Source organism: Leptinotarsa decemlineata, unplaced genomic scaffold (assembly GCF_025532065.1).
Source record: "Leptinotarsa decemlineata unplaced genomic scaffold, Ldec_3_MD MMD2_tig00026347_RagTag_RagTag, whole genome shotgun sequence".
Taxonomy (NCBI): Eukaryota; Metazoa; Arthropoda; class Insecta; order Coleoptera; family Chrysomelidae; genus Leptinotarsa; species Leptinotarsa decemlineata.
In genome coordinates, this window is record NW_027412698.1 from 409,873 (window position 1) to 423,227 (window position 13,355).

Sequence of the window (13,355 nt, forward strand, 5' to 3'; positions counted from 1 at the left end):
AAGCACCTTACTAGCAAAGCACATAGTTTATTGGTAAGGCTAGCTCATTTATCGTCACTGTTTATGTTGATAATACGACGAAGACTTTCACAGCTTGAGGTGCGATAAATATATGGAGATTGTAATGCCTTCAAATTATGGTTTTTCAAATGTTCAAATAATGACCCAAGTCGAGATAGCGGAAAAAGTAATATTGCATTGAATAGTCAGGTGGGTGCCCGTAATCGTGTTTTCATAGATTGGATATGTCAATTTTATGGAAAAGAGTTCAAACTGAAATTTGAAATGTTTTGCCATTACCATAAAATATTGTCCGATTGATTCACAAAACTGGCCGATACTTGATGAAAATCCATATTAAACAACTAATCAATACAGTTTATTCGTATGATTTTCACTATGAGGGTTTTACATAAACCGCGACACGTATTTCGCTTCTTCAAGCGTGAACTCTACTTAGTTTACGCTTGAAGAAGCTATTGTATAGCGAAACACGTGTCGCGGTTTTTGTAAAACCCTTATAGTGAAAATCATACAAATAAACTGTATTGATTAGTTGTCACAAAACTTCAGTTGGATTATAAAAAAGAGGAGAAGCAAAGGTGTATTGGATCCAGCGAACAGAATGAAGGAAATAATTGGGTTTTTATTAAAAAACTCAATGAAAACATTTTCAGAAGATATACTTGAAATGTTTCTTGGGAAATTAGAACAAAATTACAAAAAATAATCAACTTCTCACTCAGTCCTTGCTATTGTTCTTGATTTTGAAATGAATAACTGTTATTTCGTATCAAACTTTCGCGCCAAAAAAAATATCCACTTTTCGCCAGGACAATTATTTTATTGATAATGTCAAATTGCATTAAAACTCTTTTTCTCAATAACACCATAACAACAATAATTCAACGGTAATAAGATCAAGAAAATAAATAAATAACTCAAAACTAATCAAATAATCAACATTTCTCCCCCCGCTAGAAGAATCAACTCAGTCTTCTAGTTCCAATTTGCAGATCTTAGTTACTGGCCGTCGAAATTCTGAATACGCTGTCTTGACATCTACCACCCTAACTCGTCCATCTGTACCTGGATGCACACCTATGACTTTTCCTAATTTCCATTTATATCGTGGAGCTTTTTCGTCGACCACAACTACTATATCACCCTCTGCGATGGGTTTGCTGTCGTTGGACCACTTACTCCCTTTCGTCAAACGTGGAAGATATTCTTTTACCCATCCGTCCCAAAATGTGTTGACCAACATTCGAGATTTTTTCCATTCGCGCCTCAATCCATTAGCATCAGGGTTTATTGGAAGTATGTAAGCTCGTGCGTGCTGTTGGAATATCCCAACAAAAAGTGCATGGGAGTAAGAGCTTCTAAATCTGACTGATCGCAGGAAACTTTAGTCAGCGGCCTGCAATTTACTATGGACTCCGCTTCCGAAAAAAGTGTTTGTAATGTTTCCTCTCTCAGTGATTGACCATGAAGAATCTTTCCTATAACTCTTTTCACAGTTCCAATTAACCTTTCCCATAATCCTGCCATGTGTGGGGAAGCCGGTGGTAGGAATTTGAAGTCGATGCCTTTCGCTTTGAATTTTTTATTGAAAGCATGTCAATGTTTTGCATGGCTTCTTTTATTTCTCTGGATGCGCCTTTCAAATTAGTTCCATTGTCGCAATAGATTGTTCGAGGACATCCTCTTCTTGCCGACATTCTGATTACAGACATTATGGTGGAATCACTATTCAATGTATGTACTACTTCAAGATGAATTGCCCTCACTGCTAGGCAGGTGAATATCACGCCCCAGTGTTTCTCCCGTCTTCTGCCAATTTTGATGGAGAAGGGACCAAAATAATCCATGCCAACATTTTCAAATGGTCTGAGCCCTCTTGTCAGTCTTACTTCAGGAAGTTGACCCATTAATGGCGGTTGTGGTTTACTTTTATTTATTTTACATTTGAGACATCTCCCAAAAATCGATTTCACTGCGGATCTTCCGTTAATAATCCAAAATTTTTGCCGGAGTTCATTCAGTACGGTTTCCACTCCAGTGTGATTGAACTTCTTATGAAAATGTTGAATCAGCAAGCTAGTGTACCGATGTTTTGGACTCAAGATCACTGGATGCCTCGTGGATTCTTGCATACAAGTTCCCAAATTAGTCCTTCCACCAAGAACTAAAAAACCATCTTTCATAGTAGGAAAGAGACCAACCAAATTACTTTGTTTATCAATGGGTTTTCCCAATTCCAAGTTGTGAATATCTCTGGCAAAACAAACTCTTTGGGAATTCTTTGCGCAAATTTTCTCTGCTTCTTCCAATTCGTTAGTTGTTAGTACTCCTGATATTCCAGTTTTCTTCAAGTTATTGATGAATCTTAAACACCAAGCTTGCTCGAATGAATCTGAGCCATTTCGAAAATCTATTTATGTCTGGAAGAATATTTTCGTACCTTTGTATGACTGAGCATCTATTTACAGATTTCATCTCTTTCATGAGATTTTCATCTTCATCTTTTGTCATTTTTGAATTTTCATTGGGCCAAAAAACTTCAGGTTGTTTCAAAAATGTGGGACCATATAACCAATCATCACATATAATTGTTTCTTTGGATGATCTGGTAGCATAATCTGCTATATTTTGTCGGCTGGGTACCCATCGCCAATCTTCAATTCTGCTTCTCTCCTGAATTTCACCTATGCGAAGAGCGACAAATTGTTTGAAAGATATTCCATCTGCTCTTATCCATCCCAGAACACATTTAGAGTCTTTTCAAAAATACATTCTATTGATGGTTATTTCCAGTTCTAATTTAATTGTCTCCGCCAGTCTACTTCCCATAACTGCGGCTTGCAATTCTAACCTCGGAATTGAAAGCTGCTTTAGAGGTGCAACTCTCGTTTTCGCAGCAATTATGGAAGTCTCTATTTTGTCCTCTTTCAATACTCGAAGATAACATACTATGGCAAAGGCCTCCTCGCTGCTATCACAAAAGGGTGGAGTTCAATTCTATCTGCTCCGGGGATCAGAAAACTGTAACATCTTGGTATTTTGTAGTCCGCTACTTTCCTCAGATCTTTCAACCATCTTTGCCAAGGCTTGATCAATTCTTCCGGTAAAAAACTATTCCAGGAGATTCCAGAACGCCACATCTTCTGCATCAATATTTTACCTCGTATAGTAAATGTTGATATTAAGCCAAGTGGATCGAACACGGACATAATGCACTTGAGAACATTTCTTTTGGTAGGTTTTTTATCATGAACATGTCCGATATCCAATTTGTAAGAAAAATAGTCATCATCGGTATTCCACCAAAGTCCCAAAACACGATGGAATGAAGTTTCACCAATGATCCTTGAATACAGCTTCAGATTTAAGTCTCTCTAGTATATTCTGAGAGTTTGTCATTCAATTAACTAATTCGAAGCCTCCTCTCTTCCTTACTTTGCATACGTCTGAGATAGTATGAAGTGCTTCCTGTTCCGTATCCTTGGAATCCAAGTAATTGTCTACCTAAAATTTGTTGATAATTGCGTTCTGAATTTCGGGATCAGAACAAAATTTTTCAGCATTAAAGTTCTTCACAAACTGGGCACATACGGGAGAGCAAGTTGCACCAAACGTCATCACCGTCATTTCATATTCATCTGGATCTTTCTCACTTTCTAAGTTTCGCTATAGGAATCTCTAGGACTTTCGATCTTGTTCACGAATTTGAATCTGATGAAACATTTCTCTGACGTCACCACAAAATCCAAATCGTCGTTGGCGAAATTTCCATAAAATAGTAACCAGAGATTTCAATAGATCTGATCCAGGTAAAAGTTCACTATTCAAGCTTACTCCTCTTGACGTGGCCGCTGCATCGAATACTAGTCGTATTTTATTGGGCTTATTCGGATTATTCACAGCAAAGTGTGGTAAGTACCAAATACGTGGATTGTCTGTGAGAATTTTTTCCTGTTTCAGCTTTCTAACGTATCCCTTTTCTACGTAACTATTGATTTTCTGGCAGTAGGCTTCGGCGAAGTTTTTGTCGAGACTGCATTTCTTTTCCATACATTTCAGTCGTTGTAGGGCCAAATATTTGCTTTCTCGTAGGATGTCATTGATCATTTTTCCACAACAAACCTATCTCATATCTTTCTCCTGTATAACAAATGGTAGTATCCATTATAGTAATTGCCCTCTCATTATCCTTGCTCATCTTGTCTGGTGTTACTAATACTCCGAAAGACTCTGTTGCAAAATTTTCTTTTATGAGTTGTTCAATGTCGTCAAAAGCTTCTGTTTTCTCACAAACATGCAGTGTATGGGCTTTGAAGATTTTTTCAACATTGATGGCACTTGGACCGTGTAGTGACCAACCTAATTTACACTTGGTAGCTACAGATAAATTATCTGATCCACAACGTATTTGTCAGGGCAATATCAAATGTATATTGTCCTGTCCAATCAGGATGACAGGTTTTTCTCGTTGAATATCTTGAATTGGGATATCCTTCAAATGAGAATATTTTCTCCAATCAGCCATTCTGATTTCTTGTTCTGGAAGTGACAGATTTCTAATAGTTCGAACTCCTTTCAAAGTGAATTTTTTATCATCATCATTAGTTTTTGATATTTTCAAGTTCAGTCTCATAGAATTTTGCTGTATTGAATGATTTTCATTTGCCCACTGAAGGCAAAGTGATTCTGATACACCAGAACAGCACTAACAGCGTTACCGTGGATGCTTCATCACATAATGCCAAAACTGACAAATGTCCATTCGGTCCACATAATTTGACTGGAATTGTCCTCAATAAAATTTTGGTATTTAATATATTCTTCATTGCACATACTATTTCAGAATTATTTTCCATGGACGATTCGTTGACGTTAACTTCCGGATTTCTAGAAGGTAGGTCTTTATGTAGTAACTGATGATGATATAGTTTACAGTAATTTCTGCCACACACTTTTCTGTATCTACACTTAAACTTTTGGTGTTTACTTCCTAGGCAAGAAAAACATAACTTTTTGTCGGTTACAACTTTCCACCGCTTATCTATATCATCAGCTTGCATCTGTGGACAAAAGTTATCATGACATTTTTTGTCACAGTAGTTGCATTTCTTCTCTTTCATTTCGGAAGTACTTCTTTCATGTTTTCTACCTTCATATGACCTTTGTTCAAATTTGGAGTATTTGCAAGGTGAATTAACATAACAAGCTGCATTAGAAATAGTTTCCAACCATGAAGAGAAATCTTCCAAAGTCACATCACCCCTTTTAGACGAAACAATTTCTCCCCAACTCAATTTCAGTAATTCAGGAAGTTTAGTGAGTAATTCTTTGATTAATTGAGGATTCTGCAGATGTCTCATGGATTCTAGGGTTTTCATAATAGATACCATGTTATTTACTTCTGCTGAGAATAGTATTAACTTTTCCAAATTGTTATCTCTGATGGAAGGCATACATTTTATTTTCGTAATGATGGTTTCAATAATAAATTCTGGTCTGCCAAATCTTCTTTGTAGAGTATGGATTACTAAGTCTACATTATCAGCAGTCAGTAACATTCCAGCAACCAAGGACTTTGCTTCACCTCTGAGATGTCGCTGTAGTTTCAAAATGATGTCTTCGTTTGAATAACCGCAGTATTTTCGTAAATTAGTAAGTTGCTTATGAACTAGCGGCCATTCCTGGGGATTTCCGTAAAAATATGGAAAGTTTTTTTCCATCAACTGTCTCTTTTGGAACTTATCTGTTTCAACTGGATTACTTATACATGGAGTAGCTTGAGTAACATTTTTTTAAATTTTGGTGATAGTTTCACAGAGTAATTGTATATCTTTGTTATTATTGGAGTTATCAGTTTCCGGAACAATAAGAGTATCTGTTTGACCTAATCCATCTGGAATGTCATTTATCCATTTTACTACTTCCTCGTGTTTTGATATTTCACTCAGGTTTGTTTTAGAAGCCGTAAATTGTTCTCTATATGCCGTTTTTTCTCTTCTAGCTCATACTCGATTCGTCTGCTCTCTTGTTGTAATTCTTGTCTTCGTTTTTCCATCTCAATTGCATTTCTCTTTCTCTCCAAACTTGCAATACTATGCTTGGATTTGTTTGTTGGTTTAGTCTTGGTAGAACGTATCTCCGTAGATTTAGTCGATTTCTTGGAGAACTTGTCACTTTCTATCACAACTTGATTAGGGTCAGGCATTTTGATATTTTCCCTGGATTTTGAAGACTCAGCTGTTAGTATTTTTTCAGATGCGCTTATGAGGGGATTAATCACGGTTGTTGTTACACCAAATCTGAGCGGAACACCGAATCTCTGTGGCCAAATATAATCCGTTGATAGGCTTCTATTCAAACCAGCGGTGCGTCTTTGGCTCAATTTTCGTTCTTCTTTCATTTCGCGATCACGTCGGGGTCACAATGTTATTTCGTATCAAACTATCGTGCCAAAAAAAAATATCCACTTTTCGTCAGGACAATTATTTTATTGACAATGTCAAATTACATTAAAACTCTTTTTTTTCAATAAAACCATAACAACAATAATTCTACGCTAATAAAATCAAGAAAATTAATAAATAACTCAAAACTAATCAAATAATCAACAATAACAATGTCAAAAAATATTCTCAATATTGGAGCGAATTGCTGATTGATAATTTCATTAACGCCGTCAAAAGGAGACAAGGTTATATCAGCCGAGAAAGATGTAGAGGTATCCTGCTGCGTAGGTTGACTTGGAGAAAAATGGGACTGTCGACTGTGACAAGTTTGTAATAAACTTTCGCAGATATGAGGGAATTCCATTATATAAATTAACTCCATCATGAAAAATACATTTTTGACCAAATTTGCTTTTGTGTGGTAGAGAAATTATATTTTGTATTTGCCGTGTATTATGGTCATGCATTGAATTGATTCAATCGAAATCATCAAAATCCGCCTATTCATTTACAACAGGTACACATATTTGCTTATCTATGATTTATTCATTTGTTCTTATAGATGAATAAAGTTGATTATTCATTATCATTTCTTCCAAAGATAACTCCCCACACTGCTGGAAACAGTGGATTTTATTGTACGCAGCTACTATAGCCTCAACGAAAAATATTCGAACACTTTTACAGAAATACAATTACAAATATTTTCTCAACAAGTTATGAACGACCGAAAAGAGATTATCATCTCTGCAGAAAATTATATGATAGCTAAGACCTCGACAGATACAGACATTTCCATCTCTTAATAAAAATAATAAAATTATTTATTGTTATACCCTATAATGTAGAAAAACAATGACAAAAAAAACTGATAAAACAAATAACTCATTTATGAATCTAATTCACATCAGCACAATAAAAATTCCAGTGTTTGGAGAAATAACTTTTCCAAAATATTGCATAACTCACGAACATAAAATACTCATTACTTGGCACATGAAAACTATCATGGTGTACTGTTCTCTTCCATAACATTCCGTTATCGAACACAAAAAAACATAAAATTTCTTGATAAATCTTGTAGGGAAATAACCCAAAAAAGAGTTTGCTATGGAGTTATACAATGTTAGCTTCGAACAAAATGAAGAAAAGAATGTTTTGAAATAGTATCTCAGCAAAATTACCGAAAAAACCTGATCATCTACAATCTTCTTCTCAGAAGAATAACGTAATGTTCGACGTTACAACTTCATATTTTTAGAAAGAACTTTCACGGGGAAATAAAATGTGAAACATTTAGGATGATCTATTTTGAAAAATCGGGAAAAAATATCCTAGCAGTCCAATTCTTCAAAAAAAGTTATAGTGTATCATACCTTGTTTCAGAATGAAAGGAAAAGAAAGAAAGATGACTACGTAAGTATAAAATTGTTTGGAACCTCTATAGCTCAAAAAATCACGTATCTAGTGCACAAATGATCTTTGATTGTCCCATTTCAGAATACAGAAAGTAGAAATGAGTGATAACGTAAACTAATAATTTTCAAATTCCAAAACATTGCATTGCATGTATATAAATCAAACCTTGCAACACACGCCATACAAAACAATCATAATACCTGAAATACCTGAGTTAAGACGCTCTGACCGTATAAAGAGACAGACAACAGGATAACCAGTTCAGTTTGAGGAGTGCCAGATGATGACAGTACTACCAACTGTCGAAAGCGCTCGCAGATAATTAATAGAAGATATAAAGCTTCAAATCCTTTTTGTAGAATTTAATATTGAAATACTCAAAATAAAGGAAAATTAATTGCATCAATAAAAAAATATATACAATTGTCGGTAATACAGATTTACTTATTTTTTCGATTAAAATTCAAGTACTTGCGTATTATTTTATTGTATTGCTAGTTATTTCTTGCTCCTTGAGTATTTAAACTTGTTACTAACTACTACTTGCTAATGGAGTGTGCATAAATACACCTTCAGTATGAAGATGAAATGAGCTCATTCAGGCTAATTTAGTTTTTTATTGAAAATTATATATTATAAGAGTAAATCATTTCCCAAATATCCCATTAAATTTTCCAGTTTTTATGTCAATTAACAACTGAGCAAGAGCAATTGAAAATGTGATATCGCCCGCGGTACATCCTGACGTCACACCAAGCAATGAGCTTCGAGCGGTGGCAACCGGGCCTGTAGTTGGAGATTATGAATCGCTGCCATCGTCGGATTTTGTTTCATTTGCTGACTGGTTTGAAAACACCACGTGTTACATATTGACGCAGTTGATACACTGCAGTAAACAACACACAACTTGCTCTCTTCGGCTTCAGTACACGTATGTATTTCGCTTATCCGCCAGCACTGGCGGCTGATGTGAAGTCAAGTTTGACCACGCCCCGTTTCGGTGAACGCCACATTCAACTATTAATTTGAAGGAGAAGATAAAAAGTGAAAATTCAGATATTTTGCAGATGTACTATTTGAAACATAAACTTTCAAATAATGAAATAAAAAAAAATTGGTAAATGAGCCTATTAATCGACCCTGTTTGTTTGAAGGTGATTGACAATGTTTCGTGATGAATTTCACTAGTTCGGACTTCCATTGTCTACTATATAAAATGATTTGAAATCCCTGAAACAAGTAAAAAAGAATAATTAAAAAAGAATAGTTGAAAATAACAATTATATTAAGCAACAATAAACCTGAAATGAAATGATAGTGAAATAACCTACAAGTAAAAATATAATAATTGAATAAATAAAAATTAAAGGAATGAAAAAAAGAAAATAATAAAAAATAAAAAGTGTAGAGATTCCAAGTCACGTTAGTTCACGACGTTTCGATTGTTGGTATCTACAATCGTCTTCGGGTGATGACTGGACTGATTCCTCCGAGAGATGACTATTTTATAGGTCGTTGAAATACTTTCACTTTCTCTACTTTCCATTTTCCGCTTCACTGATTCCGTGAGAGATGACCGTTTTGGCGGGAGTTGGTCATTTTTCGTTTGATGATGGGTTTCCATATGTTTCGTATATCTACGCTGGCCTGGCTGAATACGTTGTTGGACAACATGTATGCGGCCTCCTTAAATTTTCTCCTGAACCAATTTTCCTCTCTGTGCAAGATCTCAGCTTGGGACCACTCGATGTTGTGTTGATGGGTCCAAACATGGTCTGCTATTCCTGATTTGCTGGTTTCTCCTCGCTGTGTGTGCTTCTTGTGCTCGGCAATGCGAACATTCAATGGCCTCTTAGTTTCACCAATATAGGATTTTCCGCACTCACAGGGTATCCGGTAAATGCAATTCTTGGAATCGCAGTCCGCGTTTGGGGGCCTGGTTTTTGTGAGGCTGCTACGGATAGTGTTACCGGATCTGAAACAGGTTCTAATGTTGTACTTGGAACCAATTCTTCTTATCCTCTCCGATAATCCTCTGATGTAGGGAAGTGCAAGCACTGGTTGTGACGGCTTCTCTTCCTTGCGAGGCTCCTGCTGTCTTTTAGCCAAAGTCTTTTCTACCATCGCTTTGGAGTATCCATTCCGCTGAAGATCATTTTTGATGATGTCTAGTTCCTTCTCGAGATCTTCCTTCGTATTACAGAGCCCAAAAGCACGGTCTAATAGAGTCTTGATGATTCCTCTTTTTGTCGATTGATGGTGGTTGGATTCGTGGTTCAGATACTGTCCCGTATGAGTGGGTTTTCGGTATACAGATGTTTCCCACTTAGTGTCGGTTCTCTTCATCAAAACGTCTAAGAATGGCAATTCATTGTGGATTTCCTTCTCCATTGTGAAAGTGATGGAAGGTCTCACGCTGTTGATGTGTTTCAGAAAGGCGTCTAGTTCAGTATTCCCATGGTTCCATATTATGAAGGTGTCGTCAACATATCTCAACCAGACTCGCGGTTTCTTGGGGGCTTCTTCAATGGCCAGAGTTTCAAACCACTCCATATATATGTTGGCTATGACTGGTGAAAGTGGCGGTCCCATTGGCAGTCCCTCATCTTGTGTCGACCCTACTGAAAATTGTTAATATGACAACAAAATCTACACTGATTGGGGATGAAATTCTACAACAAATTGTATAGCTGGAAGATTTCAAATATATGAATAATAAACAATTGAAAAAATTTTAGAATGTTAATTCAAAAAGCCAGATGTTATTGTAAAGCGAGTCCGCCAGAGTGGAGCTCATGCGATGTTGTATCAAGTGCCTTGCTATAATTCAACTGCTACGGTGAATATTCGGGTGTGTGTATAAGATGCTCGTTAACAACTTATAACATGAATATAAGTGTGTATATATCGGTGTGTTCTTCTTAGAATTCGACAAATCTTCGCTTGTAGGGATGAGAACGGTTCGCCCCTCGAAATACAAATCTGGAATCAGCTGATGTGCGTCCATCCATGAGATGAAAACTCTGGCCATATGGCGGTTGGTGCCAACAAAAAGTGATTAGCCTATCAGGGACTGGAGCTGAAAATATCTTGGAACCCGCAAGGGCTCTTCAAATGTCATCCGGGGTTATCGGGCAATGAAGGATTTTTAACTGTTTTTTCTGATAAGTTAGAAACATTTAATATATTCAAACTGAAATTAAATGTAACTGCTACTGCTGCTATTCCAACATTTCACAAAAATCACCGGTAGAATTTTCTGAGTGGAACGAACACCTCTGTAGTGCCAGTTCTTAAAAAAGATAGAGAAGTGCGTATTTGTTGTCATTACAAAATAACGATCAATCCTTGTATACTGCAGATTAATCATAATACAGAGTTATGATGCAGAAACACTCAAAGACGTCTACACAATTTGATATCACCCTCAGATGTACACGGTAAAACCATCAATCAGTACATGTTTCGGACCTATATAGGTTCATCATCTGCTAATTATTTAAAAATACTTCAATTAAAGAAGAACAACATAACAATAGTTATGTTGTTTTGATCTTCCTCTTGAATATGATCACTTGATGATCGAAACACATGTCGAGGTGTTAAAATAACGGTTTGGTGTTGGGAAAAAACTCCCGTAATATTCATTACTACACCAAAGGTTTCAAACAGTGCATCTCAATAGCGGTGCATCACAAATAACAATAGTTAATACAATGAAGTATAAAAACGCTTACATGGAGAAGATTTTTTTTCATCTGAGGATGATAGTAAATTGTGGAGACGACTTTGAGTTTTTCTGCATCGTAAATCTACTACATTCCACTTCAAGATATGATGCACTTCTACCACAGGTTTATAATACAGAGGATAGATGACTTATTTTCCAAGCTGTGAGGGGGGCAGGCAGCAGTATTTAAAAATTGATTTCAGTCAAGCATATCAATAAATTTTGCTTGAACCATCTAAAAAAATACACTGTAAATAATGCACATAAATGCTTTTTATGTATGGCGTATGCCATTCATCGGAACCCTTGCAGTTCCTTGCTCCAATAGTGGAGCAGATTTTCATTGATATGACTGGAATGGCAATTTTTTCAAATGACATTCTCATTACTGGAAAGACAACGCTAACACATCGAAAATTTGTATGAAGGTTCAAAAATGTTGAAAGATGTAGGCCTTACAATTAAATGGAAAAAAATGTGAATTTCTTTCTGAGTCTGTATCATACTTGAGATTCATTATTGACAGAGATCGCCTTCATGAAAGTTCTGATAAAAGGCAATAGAAAAAATTCCGGAAGCCCAGAATGTGACACAACTGAAGTCATTTCTGGGAACAATTAATTATTATATTAGATTTATTCCTAAATTACCTGTCCTGAATCCTTTATACAACATTATTGAGGATAAATTCAATAGGAAATTGGAGAAGTGATTGTAGTGCATTTTGTAAAATGAAGTTATAATCAGCTGAAAATGTTGTTCTTGTTCATTATGACCAAGATCTAGATATCAGTTTGACAGTTGATAGTTCAGAATATGGTATAGGGGCTGTTATTTCTCATATTCCGAAAACGGCATTGAAAAATCAATTTGTTTTCGTAGAATAACATTAAATGAATCAGAAAAAGGTTATTTTGCTCTAGATAATGAAGCGACAGCAATCCCTATCGCACCCCTACGAACGATAACGTCAAAACTTGTGCGAGCTAAGGACTAACGAGGTCTTACCTTATAACGTGTGATTCCTAACACGGGTTGGACGATAGCAAGAGAAAATGGAGCGTTCAGCCTGGGGCTTGAACCATCGACTCACTCAACGGCGGATTGACTAGGTGAACAAACCACACTCGTCGAACCACCCAGCTACCGACCGGGGAGTAAACTTTTTTTATCAATACCTGTACAGGAATAAATTCAAACTGATAAGTGGATATGGAGCGCTGGTATCTATATTTGGGCCAACAAAGGGAATACTTTTGTTAGCAGCAAACAGACTACGTTACGCAATTTATTTCAAGTGGTTATGATTTCGACATAAAATATGTCAGTACCAGTGAATACATAGTTGATTTTTTGAGTATATTGATAGTAGATTGATTGAGTGATAGAGTAGATTGCCAATGAATGAAATAAATTTAGAACGTGAGTCTGACGATATGATCGGTGGTTGATATGAATTTCATCTCTTCAAATTTCTGAAATTCCCACGAACGTAAATATTGTTACGAAATGAGACACTGATAGATCCAGTTTTGTAGAAAGTTTTGAAATATTTGAAAACAGATTGGCGAAATGAAATCAATAGAGAGTTGAAACCTTATTTTCACTAGCACTTGGATCTGAGTATTTATGAGGACATTATAGTATGGGTTCGTGACGGAGAGACATGTACACACTACCGATAGCACGGCAGCGCCAGGGGCAACCGCCGCACATCAGAAAGTCGTATACATTAC

At 36.2% G+C, this 13,355-nt stretch overlaps 1 protein-coding gene across 6 annotated transcripts in view; it reads right to left on the bottom strand.

Annotated features, from left to right (window-relative positions):
• The window catches only part of LOC111514910 (uncharacterized), a 100,987-nt gene extending 87,668 nt beyond the window's left edge, over window positions 1–13,319 (bottom strand). For 3 of the 6 annotated variants that reach the window (XR_012467717.1, XR_012467716.1, XR_012467718.1), the window contains exon 1: window positions 12,628–12,829. The gene's annotated coding sequence lies outside the window, so the exon portion shown is untranslated. Of the gene's footprint in view, window positions 1–12,627 lie in introns of all 6 variants that reach the window. The other 3 variants (XR_012467715.1, XR_012467714.1, XM_074183952.1) reach the window with 3 other exon arrangements.
• Between the last annotated feature and the right edge of the window lie 36 nt (window positions 13,320–13,355).